A 19,705-nucleotide genomic window follows, 5' to 3' on the forward strand; every position below is an offset into this window, starting at 1 on the left:
GGTTTGGGGTCCATCCTTAGATATAAGGATTTTTTGCGGTCAGGGTCCAGAACAGGGCTGGGGGCCCCTGGGCACATACTTTGGCCATTTTCCCTGGAAAGAAAACTCAGCAGTCCAGATTCCTGATGTCAGTTTGTAGGGCTCCCTTGGCACTGTACTGGCAGCACAAGTTAGAGGTGGGGACAGCTTTGTTCTGGGATGCATCCTTTGATGTTTGGAGTTTTTGGAGTGAGGTGCCAGCTGAGGGCCTGGGGCACTTGGGCATATTTCCCAGCCTTTTCCCTGGAAAGAAAACTCACCAGTCGAGGTTCCTGATGTCAGTTTGTAGGTCTCCCTTGGCACTGTACTGGCAGCACAAATTTGAGGTGGGGACAGCTTTGTTCTGGGATGAATCCTTCGATGTTTGTAGTTTCTGCAGTCACGCACTAGCTCAGGGTCAGGGGCCCCTGGGCACATACTTTGGCCATTTTCCCTGGGAAAGAAAACTCACCAGTCCAGGTTCCTGATGTCAGTTTGTAGGTCTCCCTTGGCACTGTAGTGGCAGCACAAATTTTCTGGTGGGGACAGCTTTGTTCTGGGAGATATTCTTTGATGTTCCTATTTGTTGCAGTCAGGTGCCCACCCGGGGTCAGGGGGTCCTGTGCGGTAATTCCAGCCTTTTTGCCTGGGAAAGAAAACTCACCAGTCCAAGTTCCTGATTTCAGTTTGTAGGGCTCCCTTGGGACTCTCAGGGCAGCGCAAGTTTGAGGTGGGGGCAGATGAAGTCTCGGAGATATCCTTTGATGTTCTTATGAGTTGCAGCCAGGCGCCTGCCCAAGGCCAGGGGGACCTTTTCTCTAATTCCAGCCCTTTTCCCGGGAAAGGAAACTCACCAGGCCAGGTTCCTGATGTCAGTTTCTAGGGAACCATTGGAACTGTCACGGCAGCACAAGTTCGAGGCGGGGACAGCTTTGTTCTGGGATGCATCCTTCGATGTTTGGAGTTTTTGGAGTGAGGCGCCAGCTCAGGGCCAGGGGCACCTGGGCACATTTCCCAGCCTTTTCCCTGGAAAGAAAACTCACCAGTCCAGGTTCCTGATGTCACTTTCTAGGGCTCCCTTGGGACCATCAGGGCAGTGTAAGTTTGAGGTGGGGGCAGATGAAGTCTCGGAGATATATGTTCTTCCTTTTGTATTCAGGCGCCCACCCTGGGTCAGGGGACCTGTGCACCAATTCCAGCCTTTTTCCCTGGGAAAGAAAACTCACCAGTCCAGGATCCTGATGTCAGTTTGTAGGTCTCCCTTTGCACTGTACAAGCAGCACAAGTTTGAGGTGGGGATAACTTCGGTTTGGGGTCCATCCTTAGATATAAGGATTTTTTGCGGTCAGGGTCCAGAACAGGGCTGGGGGCCCCTGGGCACATACTTTGGCCATTTTCCCTGGAAAGAAAACTCAGCAGTCCAGATTCCTGATGTCAGTTTGTAGGGCTCCCTTGGCACTGTACTGGCAGCACAAGTTAGAGGTGGGGACAGCTTTGTTCTGGGATGCATCCTTTGATGTTTGGAGTTTTTGGAGTGAGGTGCCAGCTCAGGGCCTGGGGCACTTGGGCATATTTCCCAGCCTTTTCCCTGGAAAGAAAACTCACCAGTCGAGGTTCCTGATGTCAGTTTGTAGGTCTCCCTTGGCACTGTACTGGCAGCACAAATTTGAGGTGGGGACAGCTTTGTTCTGGGATGAATCCTTCGATGTTTGTAGTTTCTGCAGTCACGCACTAGCTCAGGGTCAGGGGCCCCTGGGCACATACTTTGGCCATTTTCCCTGGGAAAGAAAACTCACCAGTCCAGGTTCCTGATGTCAGTTTGTAGGTCTCCCTTGGCACTGTAGTGGCAGCACAAATTTTCTGGTGGGGACAGCTTTGTTCTGGGAGATATTCTTTGATGTTCCTATTTGTTGCAGTCAGGTGCCCACCCGGGGTCAGGGGGTCCTGTGCGGTAATTCCAGCCTTTTCCCTGGAAAGAAAACTCACCAGTCGAGGATCCTGATTTCAGTTTGTAGGGCTCCCTTGGGACTCTCAGGGCAGCGCAAGTTTGAGGTGGGGGCAGATGAAGTCTCGGAGATATCCTTTGATGTTCTTATGAGTTGCAGCCAGGCGCCTGCCCAAGGCCAGGGGGACCTTTTCTCTAATTCCAGCCCTTTTCCCTGGAAAGGAAACTCACCAGGCCAGGTTCCTGATGTCAGTTTCTAGGGAACCATTGGAACTGTCACGGCAGCACAAGTTCGAGGCGGGGACAGCTTTGTTCTGGGATGCATCCTTCGATGTTTGGAGTTTTTGGAGTGAGGCGCCAGCTCAGGGCCAGGGGCACCTGGGCACATTTCCCAGCCTTTTCCCTGGAAAGAAAACTCACCAGTCCAGGTTCCTAATGTCAGTTTGTAGGGCTCCCTTGGGACTCTCAGGGCAGCGCAAGTTTGAGGTGGGGGCAGATGAAGTCTTGGAGATATCCTTTGATGTTCTTATGAGTTGCAGTCAGGCGCCTGCCCAAGGCCAGGGGGACCTTTGCTCTAATTCCAGCCTTTTTCCCTGAAAAGGAAACTCACCAGTCCAGGTTCCTGATGTCAGTTTGTAGGGCTCCCTTGGGACTCTCAGGGCAGCGCAAGTTTGATGTGGGGGCAGATGAAGTCTCGGAGATATACTTTGATGTTCTTACTTTTGCAGTCAGGCGCCCACCCGGGGTCAGGGGACCTGTGCGCCAATTCCAGACTTTTTCCCTGGGAAAGAAAACTCACCAGTCCAGCTTCCTGATGTCAGTTTGTAGGTCTCCCTTGGCACTGTACTGGCAGCGCAAGTTAGAGGTGGGGACAGCTTTGTTCTGGGAGATATTCTTTGATGTTCCTATTTCTTGCAGTCAGCCTCCCCCCCGGGGTCAAGGGGTCCTGTGCGCTAATTCCAGCCTTTTTGCCTGGGAAAGAAAACTCACCAGTCCAAGTTCCTGATGTCAGTCTGTAGGGCTCCCTTGGGACTCTCAGGGCAGCGCAAGTTTGAGGTGGGGGCAGATGAAGTCTCGGAGATATATGTTCTTCCTTTTGTATTCAGGCGCCCACCCTGGGTCAGGGGACCTGTGCACCAATTCCAGCCTTTTTCCCTGGGAAAGAAAACTCACCAGTCCAGGATCCTGATGTCAGTTTGTAGGTCTCCCTTTGCACTGTACAAGCAGCACAAGTTTGAGGTGGGGATAACGTCGGTTTGGGGTCCATCCTTAGATATAAGGATTTTTTGCGGTCAGGGTCCAGAACAGGGCTGGGGGCCCCTGGGCACATACTTTGGCCATTTTCCCTGGAAAGAAAACTCAGCAGTCCAGATTCCTGATGTCAGTTTGTAGGGCTCCCTTGGCACTGTACTGGCAGCACAAGTTAGAGGTGGGGACAGCTTTGTTCTGGGATGCATCCTTTGATGTTTGGAGTTTTTGGAGTGAGGTGCCAGCTCAGGGCCTGGGGCACTTGGGCATATTTCCCAGCCTTTTCCCTGGAAAGAAAACTCACCAGTCGAGGTTCCTGATGTCAGTTTGTAGGTCTCCCTTGGCACTGTACTGGCAGCACAAATTTGAGGTGGGGACAGCTTTGTTCTGGGATGAATCCTTCGATGTTTGTAGTTTCTGCAGTCACGCACTAGCTCAGGGTCAGGGGCCCCTGGGCACATACTTTGGCCATTTTCCCTGGGAAAGAAAACTCACCAGTCCAGGTTCCTGATGTCAGTTTGTAGGTCTCCCTTGGCACTGTAGTGGCAGCACAAATTTTCTGGTGGGGACAGCTTTGTTCTGGGAGATATTCTTTGATGTTCCTATTTGTTGCAGTCAGGTGCCCACCCGGGGTCAGGGGGTCCTGTGCGGTAATTCCAGCCTTTTCCCTGGAAAGAAAACTCACCAGTCGAGGTTCCTGATTTCAGTTTGTAGGGCAGCGCAAGTTTGAGGTGGGGGCAGATGAAGTCTCGGAGATATCCTTTGATGTTCTTATGAGTTGCAGCCAGGCGTCTGCCCAAGGCTAGGGGGACCTTTGCTCTAATTCCAGCCCTTTTCCCTGGAAAGGAAACTCACCAGGCCAGGTTCCTGATGTCAGTTTCTAGGGAACCATTGGAACTGTCACGGCAGCACAAGTTCGAGGCGGGGACAGCTTTGTTCTGGGATGCATCCTTCGATGTTTGGAGTTTTTGGAGTGAGGCGCCAGCTCAGGGCCAGGGGCACCTGGGCACATTTCCCAGCCTTTTCCCTGGAAAGAAAACTCACCAGTCCAGGTTCCTAATGTCAGTTTGTAGGGCTCCCTTGGGACTCTCAGGGCAGCGCAAGTTTGGGGTGGGGGCAGATGAAGTCTCGGAGATATCCTTTGATGTTCTTATGAGTTGCAGTCAGGCGCCTGCCCAAGGCCAGGGGGACCTTTGCTCTAATTCCAGCCTTTTTCCCTGAAAAGGAAACTCACCAGTCCAGGTTCCTGATGTCAGTTTGTAGGGCTCCCTTGGGACTCTCAGGGCAGCGCAAGTTTGAGGTGGGGATAGCTGTGTTCTGGGATGCAGCCTTTGATGTTTGGAGTTTTTGGAGTGAGGTGCCAGCTCAGGGCCTGGGGCACCTGGGCACATTTCCCAGCCTTTTCCCTGGAAAGAAAACTCACCAGTCCAGGTTCCTGATGTCAGTTTGTAGGGCTCGCTTGGCACTCTCAGGGCAGCGCAAGTTTGAGGTGGGGGCAGATGAAGTCTCGGAGATATCCTTTGATGTTCTTAAGAGTTGCAGTCAGGTGCCTGCCCAAGGCCAGGGGGACCTTTGTTCTAATTCCAGCCTTTTTCCCTGGAAAGGAAACTCACCAGGCCAGGTTCCTGATGTCAGTTTGTAGGGAACCATTGGAACTGTCAGGGCAGCGCAAGTTTGAGGCCGGGACAGCTTTGTTCTGGGATGCATCCTTTGATGTTTGGAGTTTTTGGAGTGAGGTGCCAGCTCAGGGCCTGGGGCACCTGGGCACATTTCCCAGCCTTTTCCCTGGAAAGAAAACTCACCAGTCCAGGTTCCTAATGTCAGTTTGTAGGGCTCCCTTGGGACTCTCAGGGCAGCGCAAGTTTGAGGTGGGGGCAGATGAAGTCTCGGAGATATCCTTTGATGTTCTTACTTTTGCAGTCAGGCGCCCACCCGGGGTCAGGGGACCTGAGCGCCAATTCCAGACTTTTTCCCTGGGAAAGAAAGCTCACCAGTCCAGGTTCCTGATGTCAGTTTGTAGGTCTGCCTTGGCACTGTAGTGGCAGCACAAATTTTCTGGTGGGGACAGCTTTGTTCTGGGAGATATTCTTTGATGTTCCTATTTCTTGCAGTCAGCCTCCCACCCGGGGTCAGGGGGTCCTGTGCGCTAATTCCAGCCTTTTTGCCTGGGAAAGAAAACTCACCAGTCCAAGTTCCTGATGTCAGTTTGTAGGGCTCCTTTGGGACTCTCAGGGCAGCGCAAGTTTGAGGTGGGGACAGATGAAGTCTCGGAGATATATGTTCTTCCTTTTGTATTCAGGCACCCACCCTGGGTCAGGGGACCTGTGCACCAATTCCAGCCTTTTTCCCTGGGAAAGAAAACTCACCAGTCCAGGATCCTGATGTCAGTTTGTAGGTCTCCCTTTGCACTGTACAAGCAGCACAAGTTTGAGGTGGGGATAACTTCGGTTTGGCGTCCATCCTTAGATAAAAGGATTTTTTGCGGTCAGGGTCCAGAACAGGGCTGGGGGCCCCTGGGCACATACTTTGGCCATTTTCCCTGGAAAGAAAACTCAGCAGTCCAGATTCCTGATGTCAGTTTGTAGGGCTCCCTTGGCACTGTACTGGCAGCACAAGTTAGAGGTGGGGACAGCTTTGTTCTGGGATGCATCCTTTGATGTTTGGAGTTTTTGGAGTGAGGTGCCAGCTGAGGGCCTGGGGCACTTGGGCATATTTCCCAGCATTTTCCCTGGAAAGAAAACTCACCAGTCGAGGTTCCTGATGTCAGTTTGTAGGTCTCCCTTGGCACTGTACTGGCAGCACAAATTTGAGGTGGGGACAGCTTTGTTCTGGGATGAATCCTTCGATGTTTGTAGTTTCTGCAGTCACGCACTAGCTCAGGGTCAGGGGCCCCTGGGCACATACTTTGGCCATTTTCCCTGGGAAAGAAAACTCACCAGTCCAGGTTCCTGATGTCAGTTTGTAGGTCTCCCTTGGCACTGTAGTGGCAGCACAAATTTTCTGGTGGGGACAGCTTTGTTCTGGGAGATATTCTTTGATGTTCCTATTTGTTGCAGTCAGGTGCCCACCCGGGGTCAGGGGGTCCTGTGCGGTAATTCCAGCCTTTTTGCCTGGGAAAGAAAACTCACCAGTCCAAGTTCCTGATTTCAGTTTGTAGGGCTCCCTTGGGACTCTCAGGGCAGCGCAAGTTTGAGGTGGGGGCAGATGAAGTCTCGGAGATATCCTTTGATGTTCTTATGAGTTGCAGCCAGGCGCCTGCCCAAGGCCAGGGGGACCTTTTCTCTAATTCCAGCCCTTTTCCCTGGAAAGGAAACTCACCAGGCCAGGTTCCTGATGTCAGTTTCTAGGGAACCATTGGAACTGTCAAGGCAGCACAAGTTCGAGGCGGGGACAGCTTTGTTCTGGGATGCATCCTTCGATGTTTGGAGTTTTTGGAGTGAGGCGCCAGCTCAGGGCCAGGGGCACCTGGGCACATTTCCCAGCCTTTTCCCTGGAAAGAAAACTCACCAGTCCAGGTTCCTGATGTCACTTTCTAGGGCTCCCTTGGGACCATCAGGGCAGTGTAAGTTTGAGGTGGGGGCAGATGAAGTCTCGGAGATATATGTTCTTCCTTTTGTATTCAGGCGCCCACCCTGGGTCAGGGGACCTGTGCACCAATTCCAGCCTTTTTCCCTGGGAAAGAAAACTCACCAGTCCAGGATCCTGATGTCAGTTTGTAGGTCTCCCTTTGCACTGTACAAGCAGCACAAGTTTGAGGTGGGGATAACTTCGGTTTGGGGTCCATCCTTAGATATAAGGATTTTTTGCGGTCAGGGTCCAGAACAGGGCTGGGGGCCCCTGGGCACATACTTTGGCCATTTTCCCTGGAAAGAAAACTCAGCAGTCCAGGTTCCTAATGTCAGTTTGTAGGGCTCCCTTGGGACTCTCAGGGCAGCGCAAGTTTGAGGTGGGGGCAGATGAAGTCTTGGAGATATCCTTTGATGTTCTTATGAGTTGCAGTCAGGCGCCTGCCCAAGGCCAGGGGGACCTTTGCTCTAATTCCAGCCTTTTTCCCTGAAAAGGAAACTCACCAGTCCAGGTTCCTGATGTCAGTTTGTAGGGCTCCCTTGGGACTCTCAGGGCAGCGCAAGTTTGATGTGGGGGCAGATGAAGTCTCGGAGATATACTTTGATGTTCTTACTTTTGCAGTCAGGCGCCCACCCGGGGTCAGGGGACCTGTGCGCCAATTCCAGACTTTTTCCCTGGGAAAGAAAACTCACCAGTCCAGCTTCCTGATGTCAGTTTGTAGGTCTCCCTTGGCACTGTACTGGCAGCGCAAGTTAGAGGTGGGGACAGCTTTGTTCTGGGAGATATTCTTTGATGTTCCTATTTCTTGCAGTCAGCCTCCCCCCCGGGGTCAAGGGGTCCTGTGCGCTAATTCCAGCCTTTTTGCCTGGGAAAGAAAACTCACCAGTCCAAGTTCCTGATGTCAGTCTGTAGGGCTCCCTTGGGACTCTCAGGGCAGCGCAAGTTTGAGGTGGGGACAGATGAAGTCTCGGAGATATATGTTCTTCCTTTTGTATTCAGGCACCCACCCTGGGTCAGGGGACCTGTGCACCAATTCCAGCCTTTTTCCCTGGGAAAGAAAACTCACCAGTCCAGGATCCTGATGTCAGTTTGTAGGTCTCCCTTTGCACTGTACAAGCAGCACAAGTTTGAGGTGGGGATAACTTCGGTTTGGCGTCCATCCTTAGATAAAAGGATTTTTTGCGGTCAGGGTCCAGAACAGGGCTGGGGGCCCCTGGGCACATACTTTGGCCATTTTCCCTGGAAAGAAAACTCAGCAGTCCAGATTCCTGATGTCAGTTTGTAGGGCTCCCTTGGCACTGTACTGGCAGCACAAGTTAGAGGTGGGGACAGCTTTGTTCTGGGATGCATCCTTTGATGTTTGGAGTTTTTGGAGTGAGGTGCCAGCTGAGGGCCTGGGGCACTTGGGCATATTTCCCAGCCTTTTCCCTGGAAAGAAAACTCACTAGTCGAGGTTCCTGATGTCAGTTTGTAGGTCTCCCTTGGCACTGTACTGGCAGCACAAATTTGAGGTGGGGACAGCTTTGTTCTGGGATGAATCCTTCGATGTTTGTAGTTTCTGCAGTCACGCACTAGCTCAGGGTCAGGGGCCCCTGGGCACATACTTTGGCCATTTTCCCTGGGAAAGAAAACTCACCAGTCCAGGTTCCTGATGTCAGTTTGTAGGTCTCCCTTGGCACTGTAGTGGCAGCACAAATTTTCTGGTGGGGACAGCTTTGTTCTGGGAGATATTCTTTGATGTTCCTATTTGTTGCAGTCAGGTGCCCACCCGGGGTCAGGGGGTCCTGTGCGGTAATTCCAGCCTTTTCCCTGGAAAGAAAACTCACCAGTCGAGGATCCTGATTTCAGTTTGTAGGGCAGCGCAAGTTTGAGGTGGGGGCAGATGAAGTCTCGGAGATATCCTTTGATGTTCTTATGAGTTGCAGCCAGGCGCCTGCCCAAGGCCAGGGGGACCTTTGCTCTAATTCCAGCCCTTTTCCCGGGAAAGGAAACTCACCAGGCCAGGTTCCTGATGTCAGTTTCTAGGGAACCATTGGAACTGTCACGGCAGCACAAGTTCGAGGCGGGGACAGCTTTGTTCTGGGATGCATCCTTCGATGTTTGGAGTTTTTGGAGTGAGGCGCCAGCTCAGGGCCTGGGGCACCTCGGCACATTTCCCAGCCTTTTCCCTGGAAAGAAAACTCACCAGTCCAGGTTCCTAATGTCACTTTCTAGGGCTCCCTTGGGACCATCAGGGCCGTGCAAGTTTGAGGTGGGGGCAGATGAAGTCTCGGAGATATATGTTCTTCTTTTTGTATTCAGGCGCCCACCCTGGGTCAGGGGACCTGTGCACCAATTCCAGCCTTTTTCCCTGGGAAAGAAAACTCACCAGTCCAGGATCCTGATGTCAGTTTGTAGGGCTCCCTTGGCACTGTAGTGGCAGCACAAATTTGAGGTGGGGACAGCTTTGTTCTGGGAGATATTCTTTGATATTCCTATTTGTTGCAGACAGGTGCCCACCCGGGATCAGGGGGTCCTGTGCGGTAATTCCAGCCTTTTTGCCTGGGAAAGAAAACTCACCAGTCCAAGTTCCTGATTTCAGTTTGTACGGCTCCTTTGGGACTCTCAGGGCAGCGCAAGTTTGAGGTGGGGGCAGATGAAATCTCGGAGATATCCTTTGATGTTCTTATGAGTTGCAGCCAGGCGCCTGCCCAAGGCCAGGGGAACCTTTTCTCTAATTCCAGCTCTTTTCCCTGGAAAGGAAACTCACCAGGCCAGGTTCCTGATGTCAGTTTCTAGGGAACCATTGGAACTGTCATGGCAGCACAAGTTCGAGGCGGGGACAGCTTTGTTCTGGGATGCATCCTTCGATGTTTGGAGTTTTTGGAGTGAGGCTACAGCTCAGGGCCAGGGGCACCTGGGCACATTTCCCAGCCTTTTCCCTGGAAAGAAAACTCACCAGTCCAGGTTCCTAATGTCAGTTTGTAGGGCTCCCTTGGGACTCTCAGGGCAGCGCAAGTTTGAGGTGGGGGCAGATGAAGTCTCGGAGATATCCTTTGATGTTCTTATGAGTTGCAGTCAGGCGCCTGCCCAAGGCCAGGGGGACCTTTGCTCTAATTCCAGCCTTTTTCCCTGAAAAGGAAACTCACCAGTCCAGGTTCCTGATGTCAGTCTGTAGGGCTCCCTTGGGACTCTCAGGGCAGCGCAAGTTTGAGGTGGGGGCAGATGAAGTCTCGGAGATATCCTTTGATGTTCTTATGAGTTGCAGTGAGGCGCCTCCCCACGGCCAGGGGGACCTTTGCTCTAATTCCAACCATTTTCCCTGAAAAGGAAACTCACCAGTCCAGGTTTCTGATGTCAGTTTGTAGGGCTCGCTTGGCACTCTCAGGGTAGCGCAAGTTTGAGGTGGGGGCAGATGAAGTCTCGGAGATATCCTTTGATGTTCTTATTTTTGCAGTCAGGCGCCCACCCGGGGTCAGGGGACCTGTGCGCCAATTCCAGACTTTTTCCCTGGGAAAGAAAGCTCACCAGTCCAGGTTCCTGATGTCAGTTTGTCGGTCTGCCTTGGCACTGTACTGGCAGCACAACTTTGAGGTGGGGACAGCTTTGTTCTGGGATGCATCCTTCGATGTTTTGATTTTTTGCATTCAGGTGCCCACCCAGGGCCGGGGGCCCCTGTGCACATACTTTGGCCATTTTCCCTGGGAAAGAAAACTCACGAGTCCAGGTTCCTGATGTCAGTTTGTAGGTCTCCCTTGGCACTGTAGTGGCAGCACAAATTTTCTGGTGGGGACAGCTTTGTTCTGGGAGATATTCTTTGATGTTCCTATTTGTTGCAGTCAGGTGCCCACCCGGGGTCAGGGGGTCCTGTGCGGTAATTCCAGCCTTTTTGCCTGGGAAAGAAAACTCACCAGTCCAGCTTCCTGATGTCAGTTTGTAGGTCTCCCTTGGCACTGTACTGGCAGCGCAAGTTTGAGGTGGGGACAGCTTTGTTCTGGGATGCATCTTTCGATGTTTTGATTTTTTGCATTCAGGTGCCCACCCAGGGCCGGGGGCCCCTGGGCACATTTCCTAGCCTTTTCCCTGGAAAGAAAACTCACCAGTCCAGGTTCCTGATGTCAGTTTGTAGGGCTCCTTTGGGACTCTCAGGGCAGCGCAAGTTTGAGGTGGGGGCAGATGAAGTCTCGGAGATATCCTTTGATGTTCTTATGAGTTGCAGCCAGGCGCCTGCCCAAGGCCAGGGGAACCTTTTCTCTAATTCCAGCCCTTTTCTCTGGAAAGGAAACTCACCAGGCCAGGTTCCTGATGTCAGTTTCTAGGGAACCATTGGAACTGTCACGGCAGCACAAGTTCGAGGCGGGGACAGCTTTGTTCTGGGATGCATCCTTTGATGTTTGGAGTTTTTGGAGTGAGGTGCCAGCTCAGGGCCTGGGGCACCTGGGCACATTTCCCAGCCTTTTCCCTGGAAAGAAAACTCACCAGTCCAGGTTCCTAATGTCAGTTTGTAGGGCTCCCTTGGGACTCTCAGGGCAGCGCAAGTTTGAGGTGGGGGCAGATGAAGTCTTGGAGATATCCTTTGATGTTCTTATGAGTTGCAGTCAGGCGCCTGCCCAAGGCCAGGGGGACCTTTGCTCTAATTCCAGCCTTTTTCCCTGAAAAGGAAACTCACCAGTCCAGGTTCCTGATGTCAGTTTGTAGGGCTCCCTTGGGACTCTCAGGGCAGCGCAAGTTTGAGGTGGGGACAGCTTTGTTCTGGGAGATATTCTTTGATGTTCCTATTTCTTGCAATCAGCCTCCCCCCCGGGGTCAAGGGGTCCTGTGCGCTAATTCCAGCCTTTTTGCCTGGGAAAGAAAACTCACCAGTCCAAGTTCCTGATGTCAGTCTGTAGGGCTCCCTTGGGACTCTCAGGGCAGCGCAAGTTTGAGGTGGGGACAGATGAAGTCTCGGAGATATCCTTTGATGTTCTTATGAGTTGCAGCCAGGCGCCTGCCCAAGGCTAGGGGGACCTTTTCTCTAATTCCAGCCCTTTTCCCTGGAAAGGAAACTCACCAGGCCAGGTTCCTGATGTCAGTTTCTAGGGAACCATTGGAACTGTCACGGCAGCACAAGTTCGAGGCGGGGACAGCTTTGTTCTGGGATGCATCCTTCGATGTTTGGAGTTTTTGGAGTGAGGCGCCAGCTCAGGGCCAGGGGCACCTGGGCACATTTCCCAGCCTTTTCCCTGGAAAGAAAACTCACCAGTCCAGGTTCCTGATGTCACTTTCTAGGGCTCCCTTGGGACCATCAGGGCATTGTAAGTTTGAGGTGGGGGCAGATGAAGTCTCGGAGATATCCTTTGATGTTCTTATGAGTTGCAGCCAGGCGCCTGCCCAAGGCCAGGGGGACCTTTGCTCTAATTCCAGCCTTTTTCCCTGAAAAGGAAACTCACCAGTCCAGGTTCCTGATGTCAGTTTGTAGGGCTCCCTTGGGACTCTCAGGGCAGCGCAAGTTTGATGTGGGGGCAGATGAAGTCTCGGAGATATACTTTGATGTTCTTACTTTTGCAGTCAGGCGCCCACCCGGGGTCAGGGGACCTGTGCGCCAATTCCAGACTTTTTCCCTGGGAAAGAAAACTCACCAGTCCAGCTTCCTGATGTCAGTTTGTAGGTCTCCCTTGGCACTGTACTGGCAGCGCAAGTTAGAGGTGGGGACAGCTTTGTTCTGGGAGATATTCTTTGATGTTCCTATTTCTTGCAGTCAGCCTCCCCCCCGGGGTCAAGGGGTCCTGTGCGCTAATTCCAGCCTTTTTGCCTGGGAAAGAAAACTCACCAGTCCAAGTTCCTGATGTCAGTCTGTAGGGCTCCCTTGGGACTCTCAGGGCAGCGCAAGTTTGAGGTGGGGACAGATGAAGTCTCGGAGATATATGTTCTTCCTTTTGTATTCAGGCACCCACCCTGGGTCAGGGGACCTGTGCACCAATTCCAGCCTTTTTCCCTGGGAAAGAAAACTCACCAGTCCAGGATCCTGATGTCAGTTTGTAGGTCTCCCTTTGCACTGTACAAGCAGCACAAGTTTGAGGTGGGGATAACTTCGGTTTGGCGTCCATCCTTAGATAAAAGGATTTTTTGCGGTCAGGGTCCAGAACAGGGCTGGGGGCCCCTGGGCACATACTTTGGCCATTTTCCCTGGAAAGAAAACTCAGCAGTCCAGGTTCCTGATGTCAGTTTGTAGGGCTCCCTTGGCACTGTACTGGCAGCACAAGTTAGAGGTGGGGACAGCTTTGTTCTGGGATGCATCCTTTGATGTTTGGAGTTTTTGGAGTGAGGTGCCAGCTGAGGGCCTGGGGCACTTGGGCATATTTCCCAGCCTTTTCCCTGGAAAGAAAACTCACTAGTCGAGGTTCCTGATGTCAGTTTGTAGGTCTCCCTTGGCACTGTACTGGCAGCACAAATTTGAGGTGGGGACAGCTTTGTTCTGGGATGAATCCTTCGATGTTTGTAGTTTCTGCAGTCACGCACTAGCTCAGGGTCAGGGGCCCCTGGGCACATACTTTGGCCATTTTCCCTGGGAAAGAAAACTCACCAGTCCAGGTTCCTGATGTCAGTTTGTAGGTCTCCCTTGGCACTGTAGTGGCAGCACAAATTTTCTGGTGGGGACAGCTTTGTTCTGGGAGATATTCTTTGATGTTCCTATTTGTTGCAGTCAGGTGCCCACCCGGGGTCAGGGGGTCCTGTGCGGTAATTCCAGCCTTTTCCCTGGAAAGAAAACTCACCAGTCGAGGATCCTGATTTCAGTTTGTAGGGCAGCGCAAGTTTGAGGTGGGGGCAGATGAAGTCTCGGAGATATCCTTTGATGTTCTTATGAGTTGCAGCCAGGCGCCTGCCCAAGGCCAGGGGGACCTTTGCTCTAATTCCAGCCCTTTTCCCGGGAAAGGAAACTCACCAGGCCAGGTTCCTGATGTCAGTTTCTAGGGAACCATTGGAACTGTCACGGCAGCACAAGTTCGAGGCGGGGACAGCTTTGTTCTGGGATGCATCCTTCGATGTTTGGAGTTTTTGGAGTGAGGCGCCAGCTCAGGGCCTGGGGCACCTCGGCACATTTCCCAGCCTTTTCCCTGGAAAGAAAACTCACCAGTCCAGGTTCCTAATGTCACTTTCTAGGGCTCCCTTGGGACCATCAGGGCCGTGCAAGTTTGAGGTGGGGGCAGATGAAGTCTCGGAGATATATGTTCTTCTTTTTGTATTCAGGCGCCCACCCTGGGTCAGGGGACCTGTGCACCAATTCCAGCCTTTTTCCCTGGGAAAGAAAACTCACCAGTCCAGGATCCTGATGTCAGTTTGTAGGGCTCCCTTGGCACTGTAGTGGCAGCACAAATTTGAGGTGGGGACAGCTTTGTTCTGGGAGATATTCTTTGATATTCCTATTTGTTGCAGACAGGTGCCCACCCGGGATCAGGGGGTCCTGTGCGGTAATTCCAGCCTTTTTGCCTGGGAAAGAAAACTCACCAGTCCAAGTTCCTGATTTCAGTTTGTAGGGCTCCCTTGGGACTCTCAGGGCAGCGCAAGTTTGAGGTGGGGGCAGATGAAATCTCGGAGATATCCTTTGATGTTCTTATGAGTTGCAGCCAGGCGCCTGCCCAAGGCCAGGGGAACCTTTTCTCTAATTCCAGCCCTTTTCCCTGGAAAGGAAACTCACCAGGCCAGGTTCCTGATGTCAGTTTCTAGGGAACCATTGGAACTGTCATGGCAGCACAAGTTCGAGGCGGGGACAGCTTTGTTCTGGGATGCATCCTTCGATGTTTGGAGTTTTTGGAGTGAGGCTACAGCTCAGGGCCAGGGGCACCTGGGCACATTTCCCAGCCTTTTCCCTGGAAAGAAAACTCACCAGTCCAGGTTCCTAATGTCAGTTTGTAGGGCTCCCTTGGGACTCTCAGGGCAGCGCAAGTTTGAGGTGGGGGCAGATGAAGTCTCGGAGATATCCTTTGATGTTCTTATGAGTTGCAGTCAGGCGCCTGCCCAAGGCCAGGGGGACCTTTGCTCTAATTCCAGCCTTTTTCCCTGAAAAGGAAACTCACCAGTCCAGGTTCCTGATGTCAGTCTGTAGGGCTCCCTTGGGACTCTCAGGGCAGCGCAAGTTTGAGGTGGGGGCAGATGAAGTCTCGGAGATATCCTTTGATGTTCTTATGAGTTGCAGTGAGGCGCCTCCCCACGGCCAGGGGGACCTTTGCTCTAATTCCAACCATTTTCCCTGAAAAGGAAACTCACCAGTCCAGGTTTCTGATGTCAGTTTGTAGGGCTCGCTTGGCACTCTCAGGGTAGCGCAAGTTTGAGGTGGGGGCAGATGAAGTCTCGGAGATATCCTTTGATGTTCTTATTTTTGCAGTCAGGCGCCCACCCGGGGTCAGGGGACCTGTGCGCCAATTCCAGACTTTTTCCCTGGGAAAGAAAGCTCACCAGTCCAGGTTCCTGATGTCAGTTTGTCGGTCTGCCTTGGCACTGTACTGGCAGCACAACTTTGAGGTGGGGACAGCTTTGTTCTGGGATGCATCCTTCGATGTTTTGATTTTTTGCATTCAGGTGCCCACCCAGGGCCGGGGGCCCCTGTGCACATACTTTGGCCATTTTCCCTGGGAAAGAAAACTCACGAGTCCAGGTTCCTGATGTCAGTTTGTAGGTCTCCCTTGGCACTGTAGTGGCAGCACAAATTTTCTGGTGGGGACAGCTTTGTTCTGGGAGATATTCTTTGATGTTCCTATTTGTTGCAGTCAGGTGCCCACCCGGGATCAGGGGGTCCTGTGCGCTAATTCCAGCCTTTTTGCCTGGGAAAGAAAACTCACCAGTCCAAGTTCCTGATGTCAGTTTGTAGGGCTCCCTTGGGACTCTCAGGGCAGCGCAAGTTTGAGGTGGGGGCAGATGAAGTCTCAGAGATATCCTTTGATGTTCTTATGAGTTGCAGCCAGGCGCCTGCCCAAGGCCAGGGGGACCTTTGCTCTAATTCCAGCCCTTTTCCCTGAAAAGGAAACTCACCAATCCAGGTTCCTGATGTCAGTTTGTAGGTCTCCCTTGGGACTCTCAGGGCAGCGCAAGTTCGAGGCGGGGACAGCGTTGTTCTGGGATGCAGCCTTCGATGTTTTGATTTTTTGCATTTAGGTGCCCACCCAGGGCCAGGGGCCCCTGGGCTAATTTCCCAGACTTTTCCCTGGAAAGAAAACTCACCAGTCCAGGTTCCTGATGTCAGTTTGTAGGGCTCCTTTGGGACTCTCAGGGCAGCGCAAGTTTGAGGTGGGGGCAGATGAAGTCTCGGAGATATCCTTTGATGTTCTTATGAGTTGCAGTGAGGCGCCTGCCCAAGGCCAGGGGGACCTTTTTTCTAATTCCAGCCCTTTTCCCTGAAAAGGAAACTCACCAGTCCAGGTTCCTGATGTCAGTTTGTAGGGCTCCCTTGGGACTCTCAGGGCAGCGCAAGTTTGAGGTGGGGGCAGACGAAGTCTCGGAGATATGCTTTGATATTCTTAAGAGTTGCAGTCAGGCGCCTGCCCAAGGCCTGGGGGACCTTTGCCCTAATTCCAGCCCTTTTCCCTGAAAAGGAAACTCATCAGTCCAGGTTCCTGATGTCAGTTTGTAGGGCTCGCTTGGCACTCTCAGGGCAGCACAAGTTACACGTTGGGGCTGATGAAGTCTCGGAGATATCCTGTGATGTTCTTATGTGTTGCAGTCAGGCGCCTGCCCAAGGCCAGGAGGACCTTTGTTCTAATTCCAGCCTTTTTCCCTGGAAAGAAAACTCTCCAGTCTAGGTTCCTGATGTCAGTTTGTAGGGCTCCTTTGGGACTCTCAGGGCAGCGCAAGTTTGAGGTGGGGGCAGATGAAGTCTCGGAGATATCCTTTGATGTTCTTATTTTTGCAGTCAGGCGCCCACCCGGGGTCAGGGGACCTGTGCGCCAATTCCAGACTTTTTCCCTGGGAAAGAAAGCTCACCAGTCCAGGTTCCTGATGTCAGTTTGTAGGTCTGCCTTGGCACTGTAGTGGCAGCACAAATTTTCTGGTGGGGACAGCTTTGTTCTGGGAGATATTCTTTGATGTTCCTATTTGTTGCAGTCAGGTGCCCACCCGGGGTCAGGGGGTCCTGTGCGCTAATTCCAGCCTTTTTGCCTGGGAAAGAAAACTCACCAGTCCAAGTTCCTGATGTCAGTTTGTAGGGCTCCCTTGGGACTCTCAGGGCAGCGCAAGTTTGAGGTGGGGGCAGATGAAGTCTCGGAGATATCCTTTGATGTTCTTATGAGTTGCAGCCAGGCGCCTGCCCAAGGCCAGGGGAACCTTTTCTCTAATTCCAGCCCTTTTCTCTGGAAAGGAAACTCACCAGGCCAGGTTCCTGATGTCAGTTTCTAGGGAACCATTGGAACTGTCACGGCAGCACAAGTTCGAGGCGGGGACAGCTTTGTTCTGGGATGCATCCTTCGATGTTTGGAGTTTTTGGAGTGAGGCGCCAGCTCAGGGCCAGGGGCACCTGGGCACATTTCCCAGACTTTTCCCTGGAAAGAAAACTCACCAGTCCAGGTTCCTAATGTCAGTTTGTAGGGCTCCCTTGGGACTCTCAGGGCAGCGCAAGTTTGAGGTGGGGGCAGATGAAGTCTCGGAGATATCCTTTGATGTTCTTATGAGTTGCAGCCAGGCGCCTGCCCAAGGCCAGGGGGACCTTTGCTCTAATTCCAGCCTTTTTCCCTGAAAAGGAAACTCACCAGTCCAGGTTCCTGATGTCAGTTTGTAGGGCTCCCTTGGGACTCTCAGGGCAGCGCAAGTTTGAGGTGGGGGCAGATGAAGTCTCGGAGATATACTTTGATGTTCTTACTTTTGCAGTCAGGCGCCCACCCGGGGTCAGGGGACCTGTGCGCCAATTCCAGACTTTTTCCCTGGGAAAGAAACCTCACCAGTCCAGCTTCCTGATGTCAGTTTGTAGGTCTCCCTTGGCACTGTACTGGCAGCGCAAGTTTGAGGTGGGGGCAGCTTTGTTCTGGGATGCATCCTTCGATGTTTGGAGTTTTTGGAGTGAGGCGCCAGCTCAGGGCCAGGGGCCCCTGAGGACATTTCCCAGCCTTTTCCCTGGAACGAAAACTCACCAGTCGAGGTTCCTGATGTCAGTTTGTAGGTCTCCCTTGGCACTGTACTGGCAGCACAAGTTTGAGGTGGGGACAGCTTTGTTCTGGGATGCATCCTTCGATGTTTTGATTTTTTGCATTCAGGTGCCCACCCAGGGCCGGGGGCCCCTGGGCACATTTCCTAGCCTTTTCCCTGGAAAGAAAACTCACCAGTCCAGGTTCCTAATGTCAGTTTCTAGGGCTCCCTTGGGACCATCAGGGCAGTGCAAGTTTGAGGTGGGGGCAGATGAAGTCTCGGAGATATATGTTCTTCTTTTTGTATTCAGGCGCCCACCCTGGGTCAGGGGACCTGTGCACCAATTCCAGCCTTTTTCCCTGGGAAAGAAAACTCACCAGTCCAGGATCCTGATGTCAGTTTGTAGGTCTCCCTTTGCACTGTACAAGCAGCACAAGTTTGAGGTGGGGATAACTTCAGTTTGGGGTCCATCCTTAGATAAAAGGATTTTTTGCGGTCAGGGTCCAGAACAGGGCTGGGGGCCCCTGGGCACATACTTTGGCCATTTTCCCTGGAAAGAAAACTCACCAGTCCAGGTTCCTGATGTCAGTTTGTAGGGCTCCCTTGGCACTGTACTGGCAGCACAAATTTGAGGTGGGGACAGCTTTGTTCTGGGATGAATCCTTCAATGTTTGTAGTTTCTGTAGTCACGCACTAGCTCAGGGTCAGGGGCCCCTGGGCACATACTTTGGCCATTTTCCCTGGGAAAGAAAACTCACCAGTCGAGGTTCCTGATGTCAGTTTGTAGGTCTCCCTTGGCACTGTAGTGGCAGCACAAATTTTCTGGTGGGGACAGCTTTGTTCTGGGAGATATTCTTTGATGTTCCTATTTGTTGCAGTCAGGTGCCCACCCGGGGTCAGGGGGTCCTGTGCGGTAATTCCAGCCTTTTTGCCTGGGAAAGAAAACTCACCAGTCCAAGTTCCTGATTTCAGTTTGTAGGGCTCTCTTGGGACTCTCAGGGCAGCGCAGGTTTGAGGTGGGGACAGCTGTGTTCTGGGATGCATCCTTTGATGTTTGGAGTTTTTGGAGTGAGGCGCCAGCTCAGGGCCTGGGGCACCTGGGCACATTTCCCAGACTTATCCCTGGAAAGAAAACTCACCAGTCCAGGTTCCTGATGTCACTTTGTAGGGCTCCTTTGGGACTCTCAGGGCAGCGCAAGTTTGAGGTGGGGGCAGATGAAGTCTCGGAGATATCCTTTGATGTTCTTATGTGTTGCAGTCAGGCGCCTGCCCAAGGCCAGGGGGACCTTTGTTCTAATTCCAGCCTTTTTCCCTGGAAAGAAAACTCACCAGTCCAGGTTCCTGATGTCAGTTTGTAGGGCTCCTTTGGGACTCTCAGGGCAGCGCAAATTTGAGGTGGGGGCAGATGAAGTCTCGGAGATATCCTTTGATGTTCTTATGAGTTGCAGTCAGGCGCCTGCCCAAGGCCAGGGGGACCTTTGCTCTAATTCCAGCCCTTTTCCCTGAAAAGGAAACTCACCAGGCCAGGTTCCTGATGTCAGTTTGTACGTCTCCCTTGGGACTCTCAGGGCAGTGCAAGTTTGAGGTGGGGACAGCTTTGTTCTAGGATGCATCCTTCGATGTTTTGATTTTTTGCATTCAGGTGCCCACCCAGGGCCGGGGGCCCCAGGGCACATTTCCCAGACTTTTCCCTGGAAAGAAAACTCACCAGTCCAGGTTCCTGATGTCAGTTTGTAGGGCTCACTTGGCACTGTACTGGCAGCACAAATTTGAGGTGGGGACAGCTTTGTTCTGGGATGCATCCTTCGATGTTTGGAGTTTTTGGAGTGAGGCGCCAGCTCAGGGCCAGGGGCACCTGGG

This window comes from Lonchura striata, chromosome W, assembly GCF_050655825.1.
Source record: "Lonchura striata isolate lonStrDom1 chromosome W, ASM5065582v1, whole genome shotgun sequence".
Taxonomy (NCBI): Eukaryota; Metazoa; Chordata; class Aves; order Passeriformes; family Estrildidae; genus Lonchura; species Lonchura striata.